The following is a 12,866-nucleotide window of genomic DNA, read 5'->3' on the forward strand; positions in this document are numbered from 1 at the left end:
GAGAGCACAAGCAGGGGGAGCGGCAGGCAGAGGCAGAAGCAGACCTGAGTCGAAGGCAGATGCTTAAGTGACTGAGCCACCCAGGCGCCCTAAATAAACTTTTATCCACATTTTGTATACTAAAATCCTGTGCACATTCAATTCTACTTTTGAATTTTATGTTCTGATGATTTGCCTGTCTAATTATGTGCCAGTATCACACTGCTTTAGTTTTGGTACCTTTTTTTTTAAGATTTTATTTATTTGCAAGAGAGTGCATGTGGTAGGTCAATTAGCTGGTCTGTTAGAACATCTTACTAGTATTTTCTTAGGCTCCTTGGTGGGTGGTGGGAGTGGAGATGTAAAGGGAACTTCCACTTTTAACTCTACATATGTCTATATTATTTGAATTTCTTTTTCACAGTGAGTATATATTGTTTAAAGAGAAATGTTAACACAACCTACCACAAAACGATCCTCTTATTTCCTATTCATACTAAATTAAATAGTGTATAATAAGTGGCACAACCTGAGCTGGAATGTAATGTAAGACTGTAACACCCTGTGCTTTCTAGTATACCAAGATGCTTCTTTTAATGCATGGGCTTTTGTGTATAACTTTCTAAAAACAATATAGATGTTTTTTGTTACTTGCAACAAACAGAAAACTGTTTACTTTGAAGATAATCTTTGGGAAAATAATAGAAGTGAAGTGAAGAATGATTTAAGAAAGTTTCCTTGAGGACCTCAGTGAGAAGGCAGTCGGTACTAACAGGGAGGGTGATGGTGCGTATTAACTGTTTTCTCACTTGAAGATCTTTCCTGGAGCATTTAGTTTTAGATTTGACTGAGTTTTAAGGGACAGCTTACAAAGCCAGCAGAATGATCAAGTGTAATATGTTTGTGTTTTATATTATTATTTATCCAAGTATAACATGTTTATTAAATATAAATCCTTGTGGGGCGCCTGGGTGGCTCAGTTGGTTAAGCGTTCAACTCTTGGTTTCGGCTCAGGTCGTGGTCTCTTGGGATCAAACCCCGTGTTGGGCTCTATGCTCAGCTCAGAGTCGGCTTGGGATTCTTTACCTTTCCCTCTCCCTCCCCTTCTCCTCCCCACCACTTGCACACGTGCTCTCTTTCTCTCAAATAAACTCTTTAAAAAAAATTATAAATCCCTTGCTTCATATTTTAAATTAGAAAAAAGGGAAAAAAGCTAACTTACTACTCTTTCCTTTATTTCTTTAAAGGGAAAGGAAAATAATTTTTTCTTATTACAAAAGCATATATTTCATTACAGGAATAAAAGAACATAAAAAAAGTAAAAACAAACCCCCAAACCCACCTTCTTATTTAGAGACAACAGTCATTAAATTTTGATATGTATCCTCTGAAACCCTCTTTATGCATGTAATTTGTATTGTTAACCAAACATACAAAACATACATGCAATTTTTTGTTAGTTTTTCACTTTACACTTGATCCTTGAACAGTATGGGGGTTAAGGGTACCAATTCCCCTGCAGTTAAAAATTCATGTATAACTTTGACTTCCCAAAAGCTTAACTACTAATAGCTTACTGTTGACTAGAAGCCTTACTAATAACATAAACAGTCAATTAATACATATTTTGTATGTTACACATATACTATATACTTACAATAAAATAAACTAGAGAAAATAAAATGTTAAGAAATAGCCAAGATATGGAAGCAGTCTAAATGTCCATGATAGATGAATGGGTAAGGAAGATGTGGTGTATGTACATAATGGAATATTATGCAGCCATTAAAAAGGATAATATCTTGCCATTTGTGATAACATGGATGGACCTAGAGAGTATTATGCTAAGTGAAATAAGTCAGACTGAGAAAGATAAATATGATTTCACTCAATGTGGAATCTAAAAACCAAAAGAAATTAATAAACAAAAAGCAGAATCAGACCTATAAATACAGAGAATAAACTGATGGTTGTCAGAGTGTAGGGGAAATGGGAGGATGGACAAAATGGGTGAACGGGAGTGGGAGGTGCAGGCTCCCCGTTATGGAATAAGTCACTGGAGGAAAAGGCACAACGTAGAGAATATGGTCAGTGCGTGGTGACGGGTGGTAGCTATATTTGTGGTGAGCGCAGCATAATGTATAGAGTTGTTAAATCACTGTTGTACACCTGAAACAAATGTAACATTGTGTGTCAACTATATTAACAAAATTAAAGTCCTAAGGAAAATTCATTTATAGTACTGTACTGTATTTATTGAAAAGAATCCGTGTATAAGTGCACCCAGGCAGTTCAATTCCATGTCGTTCATGGGTCAGCTGTATTTTTGAATCTTATAAATCTTAAAGGAGAAAGGGTTTTTTTGGGCCTCTTTTGAGGACTTCTGTATTTACTTCTCACACTATTTAATATCCATACTTTTGCCTTACAATTTTTATTGTGTTTTTGGTTTTTTTAAAAGATTTATTTATTTATTTATTTATTTATTTATTTGACAGAGAGAGAGAGAGAGAGAGACACAGCGAGAGAGGGAACACAAGCAGGGAGAGTGGGAGAGGGAGAAGCAGGCTCGGGAGCCTGATGTGGGGCTCGATCCCAGGACCCTGAGATCATGACCTGAGCCAAAGGCAGACGCTTACCGACTGAGCCACCCAGGCGCCCCTACAATTTTTATTGTTATTCCTGTTTCCTCATTAAGTTTCTTGGAGGCTTCTGTATTCTTCATTCTGCTGAGCTCATTTTAAGTTTATTTAAGGACAGGATGTATGTTAATGGAAGAGATTATAGGGAAACAAGTAGAAGACATTTCATCAATTATCGCAGGGTATAGATCAATCACTAAATCACTTACAGTCCAGCATTGTTCAATTTGCTGATACAACCAAAAACTAAGTACAAACTTGTATACGTATATTTAAAATCCCTTCCTTTTTTTAAGCTGGAGTAAAATATTCCTATGATTATAATTTTTTATATATTCCTTTGAACAGAACATACTTAGTCTGAGGCATTAACTCTTTTGAAAATAAAATGTGGGGGAGGACAGCAGGGTTATATTCTATTCCTTTTAAATGTCATGAGTTGTTTAATTTCTTTTAAGAAGAAGGAAGCGTGGGTTTACTGTCTAGTTTTTAGGTGGCGATTTATAAAAGAATATCACTCCCACAATGTTAACAGCTAATTTGTAAATATACATATTAACTGGTAATATGTAGAAATCTCCTGGGACTGAGGCCTACTTAAAAAAAAATTTTTAAGAACATTAACAGTTACTGATTCTGTTACAGTATAGATGATCAGTAATATGTATTAAGTTGCATCAAATGATGTATATATTCCAGTGTGCTAAGATTAATTTTTTAATGTCTTTAAATCTTAAAAGGATTTTTTTCCTCACAGGTATTCTTCTTGATATAGAATTTAATCATACCATGTTGTGTGGCTTTGTAAAAGAGTTTTAGAACTTGGGCATAAGTAGCTGATAAGTCAGAAAAAACATATAAATCTCAGAAAAGGACATCTTAGTTAAAATGACAGGAAATGGGGACCCATTTTGTATAGAAAAAAACAGATCACCAAAAACAAAACAAATGTTCCTTTATTTATTTATTTATTTTTAAAGATTTTATTTATTTAATTGACAGAGACAGCGAGAGAGGGAACACAAGCAGGGGGAGTGGGAGAGGGAGAAGCAGGCTTCCTGCTGAGCAGAGAGCCCGATGCGGGGCTCAATCCCAGGACCCTGGGATCATGACCTGAGCCGAAGGCAGACGCTTAACAACTGAGCCACCCAGGCGCCGCAAAATGTTCTTTTTTAAAAAAATTTTATTTGTCAGAGAGAGAGCGCCAGCACAATCAGGGAGAGTGGCAGGCAGAGCAGGCAGAGGGAGAAGCAGGCAGAGGGAGAAGCAGGCTCCCGGCTGAGCAGGGAGCCCGATGTGGGGCTCAATCCCAGGACCCTGGGATCATGACCTGAGCTGAAGGCAGATGCTTAACCGACTGAGCCACCCAGGCATCCCACAAAATGTTATTTCTAAAAGGAACATCTCAGTTGTGCAGAAAAGAGTTAACATAGCGGACTTGAGACTGATTTCCTTAGAATAGCCTGCTTACAATAAAGTTGGCTCTTTTTTTTTTTTTTTAAAGATTTTATTTGAGAGAGAGCATGAGTGGGGGCGGGGGGTAGAGGGAGAAGCAGACTCTCTGCTGAGCAAGGAGCCCGATGTGGGGCTCAATCCCAGGATCCTGAGATCATGACTTGAGCTGAAGGCAGATGCTTAAGTGACCAAGCTACCCAGGCACCCCACAAGGTTGGCTCTTCGCTGATGTTTGGGACTTGGATTTTAAGAGGGTTCCCACCATTCCCAGAACTGCGAAGAGTGACTCACTGTGCCTAAACTCTTTGTACAAAAAGTGTGGTTTATGTGAAACACCTGCTTTCCCTCTAGGAGTTTTTGGTACATGGTAGGCAGAGAGTGCCTACCTGACCAGCCCCCAGGAAAAACCTTGCTGAATTGCTAATGAGCTTACCCTGTAGACAGTATTTTACACATGTTATACTTCATTTCTGGAGGAGTTAAGTGTATCTGGTATGACTCCCCTGGGAAAAGACTCTTGGAAATTTGTGTTTGGTTTTTTCTATACTTGGCCCCATCTGCCTTTTCTTTTTGCTGCTTTGCTTTGTTTCCTTTTGCTTTGATAATGTGGTGAGTCCTCTGAGTCTGCCTAGTGAATCATCAAAAGCTGGAGGTGGAATGGGACCCCCCCCGCAACACAACAGTAGATCAGGTAAATTTATAACTGGAGTCACTATGCTCAGATAAAGCCTCTAGACACAGAAGTCTCCAATAGGTAGATGACATTTTTTGGTTTCAGATGTGTCTAAATAGGGTAATAGAACAAATGATACTAAAAATAAGTTTGGGGTCTGTAGGAGAGGGAAAAAAGTTCTTCTTAATTTGTGACTGGGAAACTTCTATGGTTCTGTTTTTGTGAAACTGGATCTTGGTGTCAGGTTCTCTGCTAAGTTTCTGTAATTTATTTATTTTTTATTTATTTTTTATTTATTTATTTTTTTAAGGTTTCTGTAATTTATAGAACTATGTTATTCTGCAAGGAGAACTGAAAATGACACAAATGTGACTCAAGAAAGCACTATGATGTAGAAGTACAAGGTTTTGGAACTAGGCAGATTTGGGTTAGAATTCTGGTTTAACTGTGTTTGAACTTATTTTATTTCCTCGTTATAAAATGAGGATAATACCTGCTGTATAGGGCGATTTGAGAAATAAGATAACGTATGTAAAGCTTCTGCCATTATGTCTTGCACAAAATGACTGAAACATTGTTAGTATTCTTTTTCCGCTCTTCCAAGATGTGGCGAGATTGGAGAAGTTTAAACAGGAAAAAGAGAAGGCAAAGTTGGTGTTTCTCTTTTTTTTGTTTTGATGTGAGGTTGTGTAGCAAGGTTAGTGAGTAAAGAAGAGGAAGTTTTAGACCTTTAGAAGTTTAATTTAGAACATTACGTTTTAGAAAATGGAATTTTAAATTTATCTCTAAAATTGCCCAGTGGAACTATTCCTGGTTTATTTTAAGAGCTATGAATATTTTAAGAACTAAGAATTTTGGGTGATGAGCACAGGGTGATGTATGGGAACTGTTAAATTACTGTATTGTACACCTGAAACTAATATAACGCTGTATTATGTTAACTAACTGGAATTAAAAGCTTGGAAAAAAAACTAAGAATATCATAAACACAAAATAAAGAAGGGGGTGGGAGGCACAGAAACTTTGTTTTCCATAACTTTATGGTGAGGTTGTCACGAATTAGTTGACAGCTGTGTGTTAGCACGTTTTAATAACTGACTAAACACATCTAACCTCTGTTCTCTTACCATGATTTCTTCTAGGTAATGGACAATTTGGATTAATTTATGGGCATATTACCTTATAAGAATTTTTAGAATCAGTGTTTAGAAAGATAGTGGCCATAAAGTGGAATTATACAATATTAGTCCCTTTGTGATTGGCTTATTTCATTTAACATGATGTCCTCAAGATTCCTCCATGTTGTAGCATGTGTTAAAATTTCCTTTTTAAGACTGAATGATATTTCATTGTAGGTGTGTATTACATTTTATTTATTCATCTGTCAGTGGACCATTTGGGTTACTTCCATGTTTTGACTTGTGAATAATGCTGCTGTGAACATAAGGTATACAAATGTCTCTTTGAGCCCTGCTTTAATTTCTTTGGGGTATATATCCAGAGTGGAATTGCTGGATCATATGGTAATTCTATTTTAATCTTTTGAGGAACTGCCATACTCTTTTTTTTTTAAAGATTTTATTTATTTATTTGCCAGAGCGAGTGAGAGCCAGAGAAAGCGTGAGAGCACAAGCAAGGGGAGCAGTAGGGAGAGGGAGAAGCAGGCTCCTTGCTGAGCAAGGAGCCCGATGCAGAACACTTAACTGACTCAGCCACCCAGGTGTCCCTGCCATACTGTTTTCTAAAGTGGCTGCACCATTTTACATTCCCACTGATAGTGCACAAGGGTTCCAATTTTACCACATCCTCATTATCACTTATTTTCCATTTTTTTTGATAGTAGCCTTTCTGGTGAATGAGAGGTGGTATTTCATTGTAGCTTTGATTTGCATTTCCCTGACGACTAGTGATATTGAGCATCTCTGTATGTGCTTGTTGGCCATTTGTACATCTTCTTTGGAGCAATGGATATTCAAGTCCTTTGCCCGTTTTTGAATTGGATTTATTTTGTTGTTGAGTTGTTGGTCTTTTTTCAGTAGTGTCTGTTGTTTCATTTACTATTATTATCTTCTTTTTTCTTTAAACCTATTAAACACAATGCACTTGTTGCTGAGTAACCAATTACCCCCAAGTATTTATGATCTCAAATGATTTCTTGGTGTCTGAAATCTGGAGGTTTCTTATCTCAGTGGTTGTGGCTAAGGGTGTCTTGTGAGGTTCCAGTGAATCTGCCAGCTGTAGTCATCTGACGGCTTGTCTAGAGATATAAGATCTGTTTGCAGTGGGCGCCTGGGTGGCTCAGTTGGTTAAGCGACTGCCTTCGGCTCAGGTCATGATCCTGGAGTCCCGGGATCGAGTCCCGCATCGGGCTCCCTGCTCGGCAGGGAGCCTGCTTCTCCCTCTGACCCTCCCCCCTCTCATGTGCTCTCTGTCTCTCTCATTCTCTCTGTCTCAAATAAATAAATAAAATCTTTAAAAAAAAAAAAAAAGATCTGTTTGCAGGATGGCTCACTCACATGGCTGCCAGTGGCAGGCCTCAGCTCTTTGCCTCATGGATCCCTCTGCAGGACTGTTTGAGTGGCCTCATCATATGGCAACTGGCTTCTGCCAGAGCAAGTAATCCTAGAGAGAGTGAACAGAATGCCACAGTACATTTTATAACCTAGTCCCTAAGTCACACAAATTTACTTCCATCTTATTCTTTTTGTTAGAAGCTAGTCCTTAATTCTACTCATAGGGTAGGAAATCAAGCTCTACCTCTTGAAGGGAGGGATATCAAAGAATTTGACAAGGAATGAACTAGAAGAACTCCAGTACTGTGTCAATGCTGATAATAAAGTGTTGTTGTTGTTTTTTTTAAGATTTTATTTATTTGCCAAAGAGAGAGAGCGCACAAGTAAGGGGAGTGGCAGGCAGAGGGAGAAGCACTGTCTCTGCTGAGCAGGGAGCCTGATGCGGGACTTGATTCCAGGACCCTGATATCATGACCTAAGCCGAAGGCAGACGCTTAACTGACTGAGCCACCCAGGGGCCCCAATAAAGTGGTTTTTTTTTTGTTTTTTAAAGATTTTATTTGACAGAGACACAGTGAGAGGGAATACAAGCAGGGGGAGTGGGAGAGGCAGAAGCAGCCTTCCCGTGAAGCAGGAACCCGATGTGGGGCTCGATCCCAGGACCCCGGGATCACGACCTGAGCTGAAGGCAGATGCTTAATCACTGAGCCACCCAGGCGCCCCAGTAAAGTGGTTTTTAATGACAGAATAAAACTCTAAGGAATAATCTTAGATGACAGAAGCACATTTTATCTTCGGCAAGTTTAATGGGGCCAGTACTAATAGTGTTTAAATGATGGCTGGCATTGTTAAAAGGTGGTTTACAGAGGTATCACTTAATTGTCACAACAGCCTTGTAAGATAATAGAACTCTCTAAATAATCCTGTAACAAAACAAGCAGACATTACTTAAATAAATCAGTAAAAATTGAGGTACATAATGCTATGAGAAGCAGTAATAGTAGAATTGTATCTAGTCAGGGAGGTTAATGTTGATTTAGTTGAAATTTGAAGGGTGGGTAGCTATTAATTATGTCCATGGATCAGAGTGGGGAAGAGTGTCTTAGGGGGAACAGAATGTGTAAAGACCGTGTGGATGGAAGAAGCCGGTTAGCACTGCTTTCAGTGTGTTCAAGTATGATTGAAAAGATTTTGTATACTTTGTATTCTTCAGTAGATTTTGCTTGATTGCTTGCAAAAACATGACATAGTCATTGTTTTGTTTTTCTTTGTGTATAGGTTGATGCTGTAAAAATTATTTTTTAGTTCTTCAAATTCCACATGTTTTCAGAAATTATATAGTATATAAAAGAATCATTTTCAAACTCCTTTCATAGTTTCTTAAATTCATTTCTGGCTTTTTAGGAAGCACTCTACTTAATATTCATAATTTCATTGTTGACATTTAGATCAGTGAGGTGGTATGAGTAATTTCTAAAATAATTTCCTTTGTTTTAAATTATATTATTAGGAAATTATTATAGAAAATTGGAAAAATACATACTTTTGGGGTTAGTTTTGTTAATGAATTTGTTATGATCAGAGACTTAGCAAAAAAACCTGTTCCTTACCGGTCCACTAGGGGATACTCCAGGACTTAGAAAGAAAATCCAGTTGCCACTGTACATAGTTTTAAAATTATCTCCTGCATAATAAAATTATTACTTTCCTATTTGCTTACATGGAAAAAAAAAAAGACTTTTAGGTCTGGTTTGGGCTATTAATTTGACAATAATAGTCACCTGTGGAAGAATTTGCAATATTTTTCCAGCTTTTTAAAGGTATAATTGACAAATAGGAATTGTATACATATGATTAGAACATCAAGTTGTGGGTGCCTGGGTGGCTCAGTCGGTTAAGTGTCTGCTTTCAGCTCAGGTCATGATCCTAGGATGGAGCCCTCAGGCTCCCTGCTCAGCAGGGAATCTGCTTGTCCCTCTTACTGCTCAGCAGGGAATCTGCTTGTCCCTCCCCCCGCCCCGCTCGTGTGCGTGCGCTCTCTCTCTCTTTCTCTCTCAAATAAGTAAAATAAAAATATCAAGTTGTAGGTTTATATTTTGATGTATGCTGACAATACAACATGATGTTTTGATAAACGTATATATCGTGAAGTGAACACAAGCTAATCAACATTTCATTTTTTGGTATGGTGAGAACTCTAAGATCTACTCTCAGCAAATTTCAAGTATACAACACATTATTCTTAACTGTAGTCACCATGCTGGACAGTAGTTCTCTAGAATTTATGAATTTCGCATAACTGAAACTTTGTACCCTTTGACCAGCATCTCCTCATTCCCTTCCTCTCCCCAGCACAACCATCATTCTACTCTTGTTTCTGAGTTTGACTATTTTAGACTCCACATATAAATGAGATCATGGGATTTGCTGCATTTTTAAAGTGTGGAAATTCAATGTGATTCGTTGGCCAGTTTTTCTGATCGTAGTGCCTTAAACTTACTTCTTTGAGCACTTTAGAAAAACTTATTTTTATTTCTTAGTACAGGAAAGTAAAGGTTCTCATTTATTTTCTAAGTTGTGCTTTTCCTTGGAAAGGCAGAAAAGCTGATATTTGGTTTATTTGTTAAAATTTCTCCATTGTATCATGTATGTTCTTTTAAACATTTAACTTAGAAATATGAAATACGACCTTAGGTACACATAACACGGGATCATTCGTGCTGCTATTAAAGGTATTCAAAAGAGTTTAATATTATCTTGATTTCTTTCTGGTAATTTGACACAAAGCAATTAATGCTCTCAAGAAAAATGTATAAAATATTGAGTTCTGTTTTTAAAATAGCAAAGTTTCAAGAAATTACTCTCAAAAAAACTTAGTCTCTTGAATTAAGAAAAGTTTATCATACTAAATGTTTCAGAAAGTACTTCAGTTAACCAAAACATTTATTCTCTATTTTTTCTACATTCATTTTTTTTTTTTTTAAAGATTTTATTTATTTATTCATAAGAGACAGAGAGAGAGAGAGAGAGGCAGAGGGAGCGGCAGGCTCCCCACCAAGCAGGGAGCCCGATGCGGGACTCAATCCCAGGACCCTGGGATCATGACCTGAGCCGAAGGCAGACGCTTAACCATCTGAGCCACCCAGGCGCCCTCTACATTCATTTTTAAAATTTTGTCTATTATATGATTGTACGAGTTTTCTACATAGCATGTGCATGATTTCTCTGTGTCTGCACACAAATTATGTTTAGGTTAAGTGACTTGTCTGATTTAATATCTCAATTTACCTGATTTCTACTATTTATAAATACAACAAATGGGTGAAATCATGTGCCATCATGACAGCATGATTCAGAAAATGGAAAGGCAGGCTGGGATAAGAACCAGTATATTTATTGTCCATTGAAAAAGGCAGTGAAGGGCGCCTGGGTGGCTCAGTTGTTAAGCGTCTGCCTTCGGCTCAGGTCATGATCCTGGGGTCACGGGATCGAGTCCCACATCGGGCTCCCTGCTCGGCGGGAGGCCTGCTTCTCCCTTTCCCACTCCCCCTGCTTGTGTTCCTGCTCTCGCTGTCTCTCTCTGTCAAATAAATAAAATCTTTAAAAAAAAAAAAAGAAAGAAAAAGGCAGTGAAGGAATTATTCAGTCCATTTGTTTTAATTAGAGTTTGGGTGATAACTTTAGAGGGTATTATAGAAATAACAGTGTTGGGGGCGCCTGAGTGGCTCAGTTGGTTGAACGACTGCCTTCAGCTCAGGTCATGATCCTGGAGTCCCGGGATCGAGTCCCACGTCAGGCTCCCTGCTCAGCGGGGGGTCTGCTTCTCCCTCTGACCCTCTTCCCTCTCTTGCTGTCTGTCTCTCATTCTCTCTCTCTCAAATAAATAAATAAAATCTTAAAAAAAAAAAAAAGAAATAACAGTGTTGGGTGGAAGGATTATATTTGACTTTCTGATACCATATTTTTTTGTTTTATCTGTTTCCCTAGCAAAATGGGGAAAGAGCTAGAGAATGTTGGGATAATGAGGCTTTTTGGTTGTGCTTCTGGATCTGGTGGCAGCACCTTGATGCCAGCTGTACATACCTGTGGTACAGTGAGAGCCAGAATAGTCCCACGAGCCATTTCTCATAACTGGTTCTAGAACTATGGAGTCTGGTTAGTAAGCTCCCTGTTGTATACAGTGACTAATCAGTACATTGAACTGTGTGACTCATTTGTGTTTTGTTATATATTTTGGCTATAGAGGAAAGGCAGAATGTCCAGAGTATTACAGTTGCTCTTTTGTTTTTATATTTTTTGTTTGCAATAAAATGTGTTTTTTTTTTCCTCTTAAAGGAAACAAAAGGCCATTTATGGTGCTTTTGTTTAGGTCCAAACTTAATTTTATTTATTTATTTAAAGTATAGTTGAACATAGTTTTTTGTGTTTTTTTTAAAGATTTTATTTATTTGACAGAGACACAGTGGGAGAGGGAGAAGCAGGGAGCCTGATGCGGGGCTCGATCCCAGGACCCTGAGATCATGACCTGAGCCGAAGGCAGACGCTTAATGACTGAGCCACCCAGGTGCCCCTGAACTTAGTTTTTATATGACAGATTCCAATCCATTGTCAAACTTTTTTCTCTAATTTCAGTTTAGGGAGTAATTAATGGTTCCATCTTTCATATAATACTACGTAGACTGTTTCTTAATAATTTCAGGGGGAGAAGTCTTGTGTTTTTGTTTTTGTTTTTAATAATAGAGATTATTTAAGTGGGGGATAGGTATATATAGTTAAAGTGATTAAATACAGAAAGATTATGCTTGTCATACTACCGTGTAATACCTAATATCTTAATATACAAGAGTTGGAAAAGTATGCAGTACTATCTGAATTTGAAAATGAAAATGAAGAAGTGCAGTTGTCTATTACCTTATAGCTGGCAGAAATCAGTGCTTATTCTTTCCAAGTTGGTTTTATAATTCTCATCCTTTGTGATATAATACAAGTAGAAAGTACTTGGAAGACCATTAGGTCTAGTGTTGGTCCTTGAAGGAGTTTATTACTGTGCTGGGTTTCTTCTTTTGAAAGTAACCTTCTTCGTGTGTCCTTCATGTCTTGTTGAGAGGAGCACTGTTTTCAAGAGAACTGGGAGGGACTTTCTGGCTAACTAGTGGATTAGCTGTGATGATAAGGGATAATGGGAAGTGACAATAGCTGCTTCCACGTCTCCTTTTCCATCACTCTTTCCACCCAGTCCCATTACCAGAGCTAGGACTTTACGTTCCTGATATACTAGAGCCTGTCCTGGAATAGTCTTTGTTATTGCTGTCTTTACTGACAAAGTTTCTGATAATAATATCTTTGGCACACAACCCTATAATTATAATTAGTAAAGGCATTATCATACTTACTGTTTGCCTGTTTTACTAGTGAACTAGTGAATGTACCTAACAATTTCCTAGTGGCAAGGTGATTGCTAGTTAATATAAGACTAAGGGAGCATTAAAGAAGGAATGTATAACTTCTTGTGCTCTGAGAAATTCCCAAAGAATCATATTAAAATATTCTAGAACAACATAAAGAATGTAGTATTTTTGCCAGTAGTGTTCCGTATTTTGGAAA

At 37.7% G+C, this 12,866-nt stretch overlaps 1 protein-coding gene across 9 annotated transcripts in view; it reads left to right on the forward strand.

Moving 5' to 3' along the window:
• The window catches only part of ABL2 (ABL proto-oncogene 2, non-receptor tyrosine kinase), a 112,902-nt gene that overhangs the window by 17,592 nt on the left and 82,444 nt on the right, over window positions 1-12,866 (forward strand). The window lies entirely within an intron of this gene.

This window comes from Mirounga angustirostris, unplaced genomic scaffold, assembly GCF_029215605.1.
Source record: "Mirounga angustirostris isolate CCGP_5_RB_7025 unplaced genomic scaffold, mMirAng1.0.hap1 SCAF_6, whole genome shotgun sequence".
NCBI classification, from domain to species: Eukaryota; Metazoa; Chordata; class Mammalia; order Carnivora; family Phocidae; genus Mirounga; species Mirounga angustirostris.